At 34.8% G+C, this 12,598-nt stretch overlaps 1 protein-coding gene across 50 annotated transcripts in view; it reads right to left on the reverse strand.

The window, feature by feature from the left end:
- Positions 1–12,472, reverse strand: part of LOC139982703 (uncharacterized) — a 38,118-nt gene extending 25,646 nt beyond the window's left edge. For 7 of the 50 annotated variants that reach the window (XR_011798257.1, XR_011798268.1, XR_011798263.1 and 4 more), the window contains exons 1-8: positions 10,656–12,472; positions 9,139–9,211; positions 8,151–8,217; positions 5,842–5,914; positions 4,854–4,920; positions 3,865–3,931; positions 2,878–2,943; positions 1,190–1,256 (exon numbers count right to left, since the gene is read on the reverse strand). The gene's annotated coding sequence lies outside the window, so the exon portion shown is untranslated. Of the gene's footprint in view, positions 1–214; positions 282–1,188; positions 1,257–1,395; positions 1,965–2,789; positions 2,944–3,864; positions 3,932–4,853; positions 4,921–5,841; positions 5,915–8,150; positions 8,218–9,138; positions 9,212–10,655 lie in introns of those variants that run through there. The other 43 variants (XR_011798278.1, XR_011798270.1, XR_011798267.1 and 40 more) reach the window with 28 other exon arrangements.
- Positions 12,473–12,598: the final 126 nt, after the last annotated feature.

The raw sequence follows: 12,598 nt of genomic DNA on the forward strand, positions 1-12,598 counted from the left end.
CAAACATGGCCTGATTGTGCTTGAACCTAAGTTCAATTGATTCACTTACAAAACAATTGTCCCAGAGACTGGAAAAGGAGATATTAGTGTTGAAGGTTAAGACTGATTCAGATCGGGTAACTCACACAATGACAATCGTAACTGAAGCAGTCATTGATCTTCTAATCTGTTTATTACACAATTAACTTCAATTCATTGCCCTCATTTAACCTACCAGTGATATTAACGTCCATCTTCAGGAAAAAAAATGGTTGGAACACTTCAAGAGCCCTTTCCATTGCCTGTTGAAAAAGCATATATAAAATCATTAACTACATTGCCTTGATACAGCTGGTTAATGGAAAACAGAATCACATGCTTTATTATATTATAATATTACATAATTGATATTAATCTGCAATAAAGAATGAATAGGTAATATTGTCCACAAGATCCAAACCTATGTACAATGAAGAAGGTACAGTAAGAAATTTGGAGTTACTATGCCAGATTTGACTGCACTAGAAAATCTATAATATTTAGGAAAATTCACAGGTTCCATATTGTACACAATCCAAGCATGCACTTTAGCAATAGTTGCAGTGGCTATTGTTCAGATAAAACCCGAAGATTAATTGTGCTTTAACCTATATCATGATCTGCAGTTCCTGGCAATAGCTGAATGAAAGAACTGGATTAATTTCTACAAGTACACTATAGCGTACACAGTAAGCATTGTCCACACAATCTGAAATTGTATAAGAGTACAATGTTAGGAGCGCAAGTTTATACTAACATGGCTTGATTGTGCTTGAACCTAAGTTCTATAGATTCATTTAGACAAATATTGCCTGCAAAGACTGAAAGAGGAGTCACAGTATTGAAATTGTTTCGTTCATGCCTATTTTGATTAGGCCAGTTACTAGGTAAAATACACATTAAGCATTGTCCACACAATCTGAAACTGTACAAGAGTACAATGTTAGGAGTACAAGTGACTACAAACATGGCTTGAGTGTGGTTGAACCTAAGTTCAATTGATTCGATTACAAAACTATCTTCAGAGACTGGAAAAGGAGATATGAATGTTTAAGGTTAAGGCTGTTTCTGATCTGGTAACTTACACAACGACAATCGTAACTGAAGCAGTCATTAATCTAATCTGTTTATTACACAATTAACTTCAAGTCATTGCCCTCAGTTAACCTACCAGTGATGTTAAGGTCCATCTTCAGGAAAAGGAATGGTTGGAACACCTCAGAAGCGCTTTCCATTGCCTGTTGAAAAAGCATATATAAAGTCATTAACTACATTGCTTTGATACAGCTGGTTAATTGAAAACAGAATCACTTACTTTATTATATTGTAATATTTAATAATTGATAATAATCTGCAATATAGCATGAATAGGTTATATTGTCCACAATATCCAAACCTGGGTACAATGCAGAAGGTACAGTTAGAAACGTGGAGTTACTATGCCAGATTTGACTGCACTAGAAAATCTATAATATTTAGGAAAATGTACAGGTTCTATATTCTACACAATCCAAACATCGGTGCACTTTAGCAACAGTTGCAGTGGGTATTGTTGAGAAAAAACTCTAAGATTAATTACGCTTTAACCTATACAGTATCATATTCTGCAGTTCTGGCAATAACTGAATGTAAGAACTGGATTCATTTCTAAAAGTACAAAAGAGAGTGCACAGTTAGCATTGTCCACACAATCTGAAACTGTACAAGAGTACAATGTTAGGAGTACAAGTAAATACTAACATGGTTTGATTGTGCTTGAACTTAAGTTCAATTGGTTCATTTGGACAAATATTGTCTGCAAAGACTGAAAGAGGAGTCACAGTATTTATATTTTTTTGTTCATGCCTATTTTGATTAGGCCAGTTACAAGGTAAAATACACATTAGGCAAATGTCCATGTTTAGGAAAAGAAATGGTTGGAACACTTCAAGAGCCCTTTCCATTGCCTGTTGAAAAGCATATAAAGTCATGAACTACATTGCTTTGATACAGCTGGTTAATGGAAAATAGAATCACATTCTTTATGTATTCTAATATATAATAATTGATATTCATCTGCAATATAGAATGAATAGGTTATATTGTCCACAATATCAAAACCTGTGTACAATGAAGAAGGTACAGTAAGAAATGTGGAATTACTATGCCAGATTTGACTGCACTAGAAAATCTATAATATTTAGGAAAATGTACAGGTTCTATATTCTACACAATCCAAACAAGTGTGCACTTTAGCAACAGTTGCAGTGGGTATTGTTGGGACAAAAACCTAAGATTAATTGTGCTTTAACCTATATCATGATCTGCAGTTCCTGGCATTAGCTGAATGTAAGAACTGGATTAATTTATAACAGTACAAAATAAAGTGCACAGTAAGTATTGTCCACACAATCTGAAACTGTATAAAAGTACAATGTTAGGAGCGGAAGTTAATACTAACATGGTTTGATTGTGCTTGAACTTTACTTCCATTGATTCATTTGGACAAATATTGTCTGCAAAGACTGAAAGAGGAGTCACAGTGTTTATATTTTTTCGTTCATCCCTATTTTGTTTAGGCCAGTTACAAGGTAAAGTACACATTAATCATTGTCCACACAATCTGAAACTGTACAAGAGTACAATGTTAGGAGTACAAGCAACTACAAACATGGCTTGAGTGTGCTTGAGCCTAAGTTAAATTGATTCACTTACAAAACTATTGTCCCCAGAGACTAGAAAAGGAGATATTAGTGTTGAAGGTTAAGACTGATTCAGATCGGGTAACTTACACAACGACAATCGTAACTGAAGCAGTCTTTAATCTTCTAATCTGTTTATTACACATGAACTGCAAGTCATTGCCCTCAGTTAACCTACCAGTGATATTAACGTCCATCTTCAGGAAAAGAAATGGTTGAACACTTCAAGAGCCCTTTCCATTGCCTGTTGAAAAAGCATATAAAGTCATTAACTACATTCCCTTGATACAGCTGGTAAATAGAAAATAGAATCACATGCTTTATTACATTATCATATTTAATAATTAATATTAATCTGCAATATAGAATGAATAGGTTATATTGTACACAATATCCAAACCTGTGTACAATGAAGAAGGTACATTAAAAAATGTGGAAATACTATGTCAGATTTGAAAGCACTAGAAAATCTATAATATTTAGGAAAATGTACAGGTTCTATATTCTACACAATCCAAACAAGTGTGCACTTTAGCAACAGTTGCAGTGGGTATTGTTGGGAAAAACTCTAAGATTAATTACGCTTTAACCTATACAGTATCATATTCTGCAGTTCTGGCAATAACTGAATGTAAGAACTGGATTAATTTCTAAAAGTACAAATTAGAGTGCACAGTAAGCATTGTCCACACAGTCTGAAACTGTATAAGAGTACAATGTTAGGAACTCAAGAAAATACTAACATGGTTTGATTGTGCTTGAAATTAAGTTCAATTGATTCATTTGGACAAATATTGACTGCAAAGACTGAAAGAGGAGTCACAGTATTTAATTTTTTTTTGTTCATGCCTATTTTGTTTTAAGGCCAGTTAAAAGGTAAAGTACACATCAAGCATTGTCCACACAATCTGAAACTGTACAACAGTACAATGTTAGGAGTACAAGTGACTACAAACATGTCTTGATTGTGCTTGAATCTAAGTTCAATTGATTCACTTACAAAACAATTTTCCCCAGAGACTGGAAAATGAGATATTAATGTTTAAGGTTAAGACTGATTCAGATCAGGTAACTTACACAACGACAATTGAACTAAAGCAGTCATTAATCTTCTAATCTGTTTAATACACAATTAACTTAAAGTCATTGCCCTCAGTTAACCTACCAGTGATATTAACATCCATCTCAAGGAAAAGGAATGGTTGGAACACTTCAAGAGCCCTTTCCATTGCCTGTTGAAAAAGCATATATAAAGCCATTAACTACATTGCCTTGATACAGCTGGTTAATGGAAAATAGAATCACCTTTTTTATTATAATATGATATTTAATAATTGATATTAATCTGCAATATAGGATGAATAGGTTATATTGTCCACAATATCCAAACCTGTGTAACATGAAGAAGGTACAGTAAGAAATGTGGACTTACTATGCCAGATTTGAAAGCACTAGAAAATCTATAATATTTAGGAAAATGTACAGGTTCTATATTCTACACAATCCAAACAAGTGTGCACTTTAGCAACAGTTGCAGTGGGTATTGTTTGGACAAAAACCTAAGATTAATTGTGCTTTCACCTATATCATGTTCTGCAGTTCCTGGCAATAACTGAATGTAACAACTGGATTAATTTCTAAAAGTACAAAATAGAGTGAAGTGCACAGTAAGCATTGTCCACACAATCTGAAACTGTATAAGAGTACAATTTTAGGAGCTCAATTAAATACTAACATGGTTTGATTGTGCTTGAACTTAAGTTCAATTGATTCATTTGGACAAATATTGTCTGCAAAGACTGAAAGAGGAGTCACAGTGTTTAAATTTTTTCGTTCATGCCTATTATGATTAGACTAGTTACAAGGTAAAGTACACATTAAGCATTGTCCACACAATCTGAAACTGTACAAGAGTACAATGTTAGGAGTACAAGTGACTACAAACATGGCCTGATTGTGCTTGAACCTAAGTTCAATTGGTTCACTTACAAAACAATTGTCCCAGAGACTGGAAAAGGAGATATTAGTGTTGAAGGTTAAGGCTGATTCAGATCGGGTAACTCACACAATGACAATCGTAACTGAAGCAGTCATTGATCTTCTAATCTGTTTATTACATAATTAACTTCAATTCATTGCCCTCAGTTAACCTACCAGTGATATTAACGTCCATCTTCAGGAAAAGAAATGGTTGGAACACTTCAAGAGCCCTTTCCATTGCCTGTTGAAAAAGCATATATAAAGTCATTAACTACATTGCTTTGATACAGCTGGTTAATGGAAAATAGAATCACTTTTTTTTATTATAATATGATATTTAATAATTGATATTCATCTGCAATATAGAATGAATAGGTTATATTGTCCACAATATCCAAACATGTGTACAATGAAGAAGGTACAGTAAGAAATGTGGAATTACTATGCCAGATTTGAAAGCACTAGAAAATCTATAATATTTAGGAAAATGTACAGGTTTCATATTCTACACAGTCCAAACAAGTGTGCACTTTAGCAACAGTTGCAGTGGGTATTTTTGAGACAAAAACCTAAGATTAATTGTGCTTTAACCTATATCATGTTCTGCAGGTCCGGGCAATAACTTAATGTAACTGGATTCATTTCTAAAAGTACAAAATAGAGTGCTCAGTAAGCATTGTCCACACAATCTGAAACTGTATAAGAGTACAATGTTAGGAGCTGAAGTAAATTCTAACATGGTTTGATTGTGCTTGAACCTAAGTTCAATTGATTCATTTGGACAAATATTGTCTGCAAGACTGAAAGAGGAGTCACAGTATTTATATTTTTTTCGTTCATGCCTATTTTGTTTAGGCCAGTTACAAGGTAAAATACACATTAAGCATTGTCCACACAATCTGTAACTGTACAAGAGTACAATGTTAGTGAGTACAAGTGACTACAAACAGGCTTGAGTGTGCTTGAACCTCATTTCAATTGATTCACTTACAAAACAATTGTCCCCAGAGACTGGAAAAGGAGATACTGTATTAATGTTTAAGGTTAAGGCTGATTCAGATCGGGTAACTCACACAACGACAATTGTAAATGAAGCAGTCATTAATCTTCTAATCTGATTATTACACAATTAACTTCAAGTCATTGCCCTCTGTGAACCTACCTGTACCAGTGATATTAACATCCATCTTTAGGAAAAGAAATGGTTGGAACACTTCAAGAGCCCTTTCCATTGCCTGTTGAAAAAGCATAGATATAAAATCATTAACTGCATTGCCTTGATACAGCTGGTTAATGGAAAATAGAATCACATGCAAATATTATATTCTAATATTTAATAATTGATATTAATCTGCAATATAGAATGAATAGGTTATATTGTCCACAATATCCAAACCTGTGTAAAATGAAGAAGGTATACACAGTAAGAAATGTGGAGTTACTATGCCAGATTTGAAAGCACTTGAAAATCTATAATATTTAGGAAAATGTACAGGTTCTATATTCTACGCAATTCAAACATGTGTGTACCTTAGCAACAGTTGCAGTGGGTATATTTGAGACAAAATCCTAAGATAAATTGTGCTTTAACCTATATCATGTTCTGCAGTTCCTGGCAATAACTGAATGTAACTGGATTAATTTCTTAGAGTAGAAAATAGAGTGCACAGTTAGCATTAAGCATTGTCCACACAATCTGAAACTGTACAAGAGTACAATGTTAGGAGTACAAGTCAAGAGTGCTACGAACATGGCTTGAAATTAAGTTCAATTGATTCACTCACAAAACTATTGTCCCTAGAGACTGGAAAAGGAGATATTAACTGTGTAGGATTTATACAGTCATCTCGGATGGCTAGAAAATCAAAACCGTACAAGAGTAGCCTACCTTATCTGTTTTATTATCTATAGATGAAAAGTTGTTGGTTTGGGCCTAGTAAGTCTGATAGGGTACAGCTAGTGGCCAAACTAATATGGAGTAGCCTATGCATGATTTTGCACTGCACCAAGACCATCATGAAAACTATGACAGCTTTCGGGCGTCTATTTGCCACTCTGAGAAGCTGTCCATGAATAATGACTAAGGGTAACCTAGGGCCGGGAGTAAGGATAGGCCCACTTAATAAGATAGTAACATAATCTCAGTGAATGTTCAACATTTACCCAATTAGTAAACCTTTTTTGGTTAAGGCTTGTTTGTGTATGTAGGCACAACAACATTAAGTCCTTGGGGCAAACAGTGCATTTATTAGCACATTGTTTACATGACACAGTCTATAGTCTACATTTATTAGGACTGTCATTCCTCAAACTAAAGTAAACAAAACGCATTCACATGAAAGGCTGCAGTGTTTCCTTTCGCCAGATAACTACCACTATAAGCTATGAAAACAACCAAACTGACAATATATTTTTTCTCGCCAGTATGCATGCATGTAGGCCTAACCTTTTTTTAAGGTCAGCGTACCGTAATTTACAACTAGTGTAAGCCAACACTCCAACAGAGTAATTAAGTTAGCCGTAGTACAGCCTAACGTTAATGTTAATAAATCAATACTAGCCGATCTAACTACAGTGTTATTCATAGGCTCTACGTTATGAAAACTTCTTGCTTCTTTCGTACTGTAGGTCTGTATGCCAACTGCAGAATTAATTCCGGTACTCTTTTAGGGACCGTACCTATAATAATATCCAGCATGAACTTCACGATAGCGTTATCCGACACCCTATCGTTAGAGTTATACCATTTAAACAACTGTACTAACCTTGAATAAAGTTGAGTAAACTTCGGAAAATGTACAGGTTCTATATTCTATGCAATTCAAACATGTGTGTACTTTAGCAACAGTTGCAGTGGGTATATTTGAGACAAAATCCTAAGATTAATTGTGCTTTAACCTATATCATGTTCTGCAGTTCCTGGCAATAACTGAATGTAACAACTGGATTAATTTCTAAAAGTACAAAATAGAGTGAAGTGCACAGTAAGCATTGTCCACACAATCTGAAACTGTATAAGAGTACAATTTTAGGAGCTCAATTAAATACTAACATGGTTTGATTGTGCTTGAACTTAAGTTCAATTGATTCATTTGGACAAATATTGTCTGCAAAGACTGAAAGAGGAGTCACAGTGTTTAAATTTTTTCGTTCATGCCTATTATGATTAGACTAGTTACAAGGTAAAGTACACATTAAGCATTGTCCACACAATCTGAAACTGTACAAGAGTACAATGTTAGGAGTACAAGTGACTACAAACATGGCCTGATTGTGCTTGAACCTAAGTTCAATTGGTTCACTTACAAAACAATTGTCCCAGAGACTGGAAAAGGAGATATTAGTGTTGAAGGTTAAGGCTGATTCAGATCGGGTAACTCACACAATGACAATCGTAACTGAAGCAGTCATTGATCTTCTAATCTGTTTATTACATAATTAACTTCAATTCATTGCCCTCAGTTAACCTACCAGTGATATTAACGTCCATCTTCAGGAAAAGAAATGGTTGGAACACTTCAAGAGCCCTTTCCATTGCCTGTTGAAAAAGCATATATAAAGTCATTAACTACATTGCTTTGATACAGCTGGTTAATGGAAAATAGAATCACTTTTTTTTATTATAATATGATATTTAATAATTGATATTCATCTGCAATATAGAATGAATAGGTTATATTGTCCACAATATCCAAACATGTGTACAATGAAGAAGGTACAGTAAGAAATGTGGAGTTACTATGCCAGATTTGAAAGCACTAGAAAATCTATAATATTTAGGAAAATGTACAGGTTTCATATTCTACACAGTCCAAACAAGTGTGCACTTTAGCAACAGTTGCAGTGGGTATTTTTGAGACAAAAACCTAAGATTAATTGTGCTTTAACCTATATCATGTTCTGCAGGTCCGGGCAATAACTTAATGTAACTGGATTCATTTCTAAAAGTACAAAATAGAGTGCTCAGTAAGCATTGTCCACACAATCTGAAACTGTATAAGAGTACAATGTTAGGAGCTGAAGTAAATTCTAACATGGTTTGATTGTGCTTGAACCTAAGTTCAATTGATTCATTTGGACAAATATTGTCTGCAAGACTGAAAGAGGAGTCACAGTATTTATATTTTTTTCGTTCATGCCTATTTTGTTTAGGCCAGTTACAAGGTAAAATACACATTAAGCATTGTCCACACAATCTGTAACTGTACAAGAGTACAATGTTAGTGAGTACAAGTGACTACAAACAGGCTTGAGTGTGCTTGAACCTCATTTCAATTGATTCACTTACAAAACAATTGTCCCCAGAGACTGGAAAAGGAGATACTGTATTAATGTTTAAGGTTAAGGCTGATTCAGATCGGGTAACTCACACAACGACAATTGTAAATGAAGCAGTCATTAATCTTCTAATCTGATTATTACACAATTAACTTCAAGTCATTGCCCTCTGTGAACCTACCTGTACCAGTGATATTAACATCCATCTTTAGGAAAAGAAATGGTTGGAACACTTCAAGAGCCCTTTCCATTGCCTGTTGAAAAAGCATAGATATAAAATCATTAACTGCATTGCCTTGATACAGCTGGTTAATGGAAAATAGAATCACATGCAAATATTATATTCTAATATTTAATAATTGATATTAATCTGCAATATAGAATGAATAGGTTATATTGTCCACAATATCCAAACCTGTGTAAAATGAAGAAGGTATACACAGTAAGAAATGTGGAGTTACTATGCCAGATTTGAAAGCACTTGAAAATCTATAATATTTAGGAAAATGTACAGGTTCTATATTCTACGCAATTCAAACATGTGTGTACCTTAGCAACAGTTGCAGTGGGTATATTTGAGACAAAATCCTAAGATAAATTGTGCTTTAACCTATATCATGTTCTGCAGTTCCTGGCAATAACTGAATGTAACTGGATTAATTTCTTAGAGTAGAAAATAGAGTGCACAGTTAGCATTAAGCATTGTCCACACAATCTGAAACTGTACAAGAGTACAATGTTAGGAGTACAAGTCAAGAGTGCTACGAACATGGCTTGAAATTAAGTTCAATTGATTCACTCACAAAACTATTGTCCCTAGAGACTGGAAAAGGAGATATTAACTGTGTAGGATTTATACAGTCATCTCGGATGGCTAGAAAATCAAAACCGTACAAGAGTAGCCTACCTTATCTGTTTTATTATCTATAGATGAAAAGTTGTTGGTTTGGGCCTAGTAAGTCTGATAGGGTACAGCTAGTGGCCAAACTAATATGGAGTAGCCTATGCATGATTTTGCACTGCACCAAGACCATCATGAAAACTATGACAGCTTTCGGGCGTCTATTTGCCACTCTGAGAAGCTGTCCATGAATAATGACTAAGGGTAACCTAGGGCCGGGAGTAAGGATAGGCCCACTTAATAAGATAGTAACATAATCTCAGTGAATGTTCAACATTTACCCAATTAGTAAACCTTTTTTGGTTAAGGCTTGTTTGTGTATGTAGGCACAACAACATTAAGTCCTTGGGGCAAACAGTGCATTTATTAGCACATTGTTTACATGACACAGTCTATAGTCTACATTTATTAGGACTGTCATTCCTCAAACTAAAGTAAACAAAACGCATTCACATGAAAGGCTGCAGTGTTTCCTTTCGCCAGATAACTACCACTATAAGCTATGAAAACAACCAAACTGACAATATATTTTTTCTCGCCAGTATGCATGCATGTAGGCCTAACCTTTTTTTAAGGTCAGCGTACCGTAATTTACAACTAGTGTAAGCCAACACTCCAACAGAGTAATTAAGTTAGCCGTAGTACAGCCTAACGTTAATGTTAATAAATCAATACTAGCCGATCTAACTACAGTGTTATTCATAGGCTCTACGTTATGAAAAATTCTTGCTTCTTTCGTACTGTAGGTCTGTATGCCAACTGCAGAATTAATTCCGGTACTCTTTTAGGGACCGTACCTATAATAATATCCAGCATGAACTTCACGATAGCGTTATCCGACACCCTATCGTTAGAGTTATACCATTTAAACAACTGTACTAACCTTGAATAAAGTTGAGTAAACTTCGGAAAATGTACAGGTTCTATATTCTATGCAATTCAAACATGTGTGTACTTTAGCAACAGTTGCAGTGGGTATATTTGAGACAAAATCCTAAGATTAATTGTGCTTTAACCTATATCATGTTCTGCAGTTCCTGGCAATAACTGAATGTAACTGGATTAATTTCTAAAAGTAGAAAATAGAGTGCACAGTAAGCATTAAACATTGTCCACACAATCTGAAACTGTACAAGAGTACCATTTTTGGAGTACAAGTCAAGAGTGCTATGAACATGGCTTGAAATTAAGTTCAATTGATTCACTCACAAAACTATTGTCCCTAGAGACTGGAAAAGGAGATATTAACTGTGTAGGATTTATACAGTCATCTGGGACGGCTAGAAAATCAAAACCGTACAAGAGTAGCCTACCTTATCTGTTTTATTATCTATAGATGAAAAGTTGTTGGTTTGGGCCTAGTAAGTCTGATAGGGTACAGCTAGTGGCCAAACTAATATGGAGTAGCCTATGCATGATTTTGCACTGCACCAAGACCATCATGAGAACTATGACAGCTTTCGGGCGTCTATTTGCCACTCTGAGAAGCTGTCCATGAATAATGACTAAGGGTAACCTAGGGCCGGGAGTAAGGATACATGTAGGCCCACTTAAAAAGATAGTAACATAATCTCAGTGAATGTTCAACATTTACCCAATTAGTAAACCTTTTTTGGTTAAGGCTTGTTTGTGCATGTAGGCACAACAACATTAAGTCCTTGGGGCAAACAGTGCATTTATTAGCACATTGTTTACATGACACAGTCTATAGTCTACATTTATTAGGACTGTCATTCCTCAAACTAAAGTAAACAAAACGCATTCACATGAAAGGCTGCAGTGTTTCCTTTCGCCAGATAACTACCACTATAAGCTACGAAAACAACCAAACTGACAATATATTTTTACTCGCCAGTATGCATGCATGTAGGCCTAACCTTTTTTCAAGGTCAGCGTACCGTAATTTACAACTAGTGTAAGCCAACACTCCAACAGAGTAATTAAGTTAGCCGTAGTACAGCCTAACGTTAACGTTAATATTATCAATACTAGCCGATGTAACTACAGTGTAATTCATAGGCTCTACGTTATGAAAACTTCTTGCTTCTTTCGTAGGTCTGTATGCCAACTGCAGAATTAATTCCGGTACTCTTTTAGGACCGTACCTATAATAATATCCAGCATGAACTTCACGATAGCGTTATCCGACACCCTATCGTTAGAGTTATACCATTTAAACAACTGTACTAACCTTGAATAAAGTTGAGTAAACTTCGGCCGTAGACTGTATTACGTAAAAGTGAGGAGTAAGGTCATTAGCAAACTTGAAGGCGTCGGCTTTCTCATTCAGATACTGTAGAGACGGTGCTTGCTCACGCTCATTTAGATGTTAAGCTGCTGTACAAGATTATGTAGACGGAAATTTGAGGGCGCTATGCGAATTTTGGAATGATTAAAATCACATTCAACCGATTATGTGGACAAAAATAAAAGTTCGTAATTTCACTAGGAGCGTATGTTTTGTGGGGGGTAGAGCCTGTTTAGAGCAACTGCGTTACGTGGACATCGAATGTCCACATAATCGGTTAGTGTCCACATAGCGCGGTCGGATACTAACGAATGTCCACGTAATCCAGGTCGAGTGAGAGTATATATATATATATATATATATATATATATATATATATATATATATATATATATATATGCAAGTATATATATATATATGTATATATATATATATATATGTTTATATATATATATATATATACATACATATATATATATATATATACATATA

This window comes from Apostichopus japonicus, chromosome 16 (assembly GCF_037975245.1).
Source record: "Apostichopus japonicus isolate 1M-3 chromosome 16, ASM3797524v1, whole genome shotgun sequence".
Taxonomy (NCBI): domain Eukaryota; kingdom Metazoa; phylum Echinodermata; class Holothuroidea; order Aspidochirotida; family Stichopodidae; genus Apostichopus; species Apostichopus japonicus.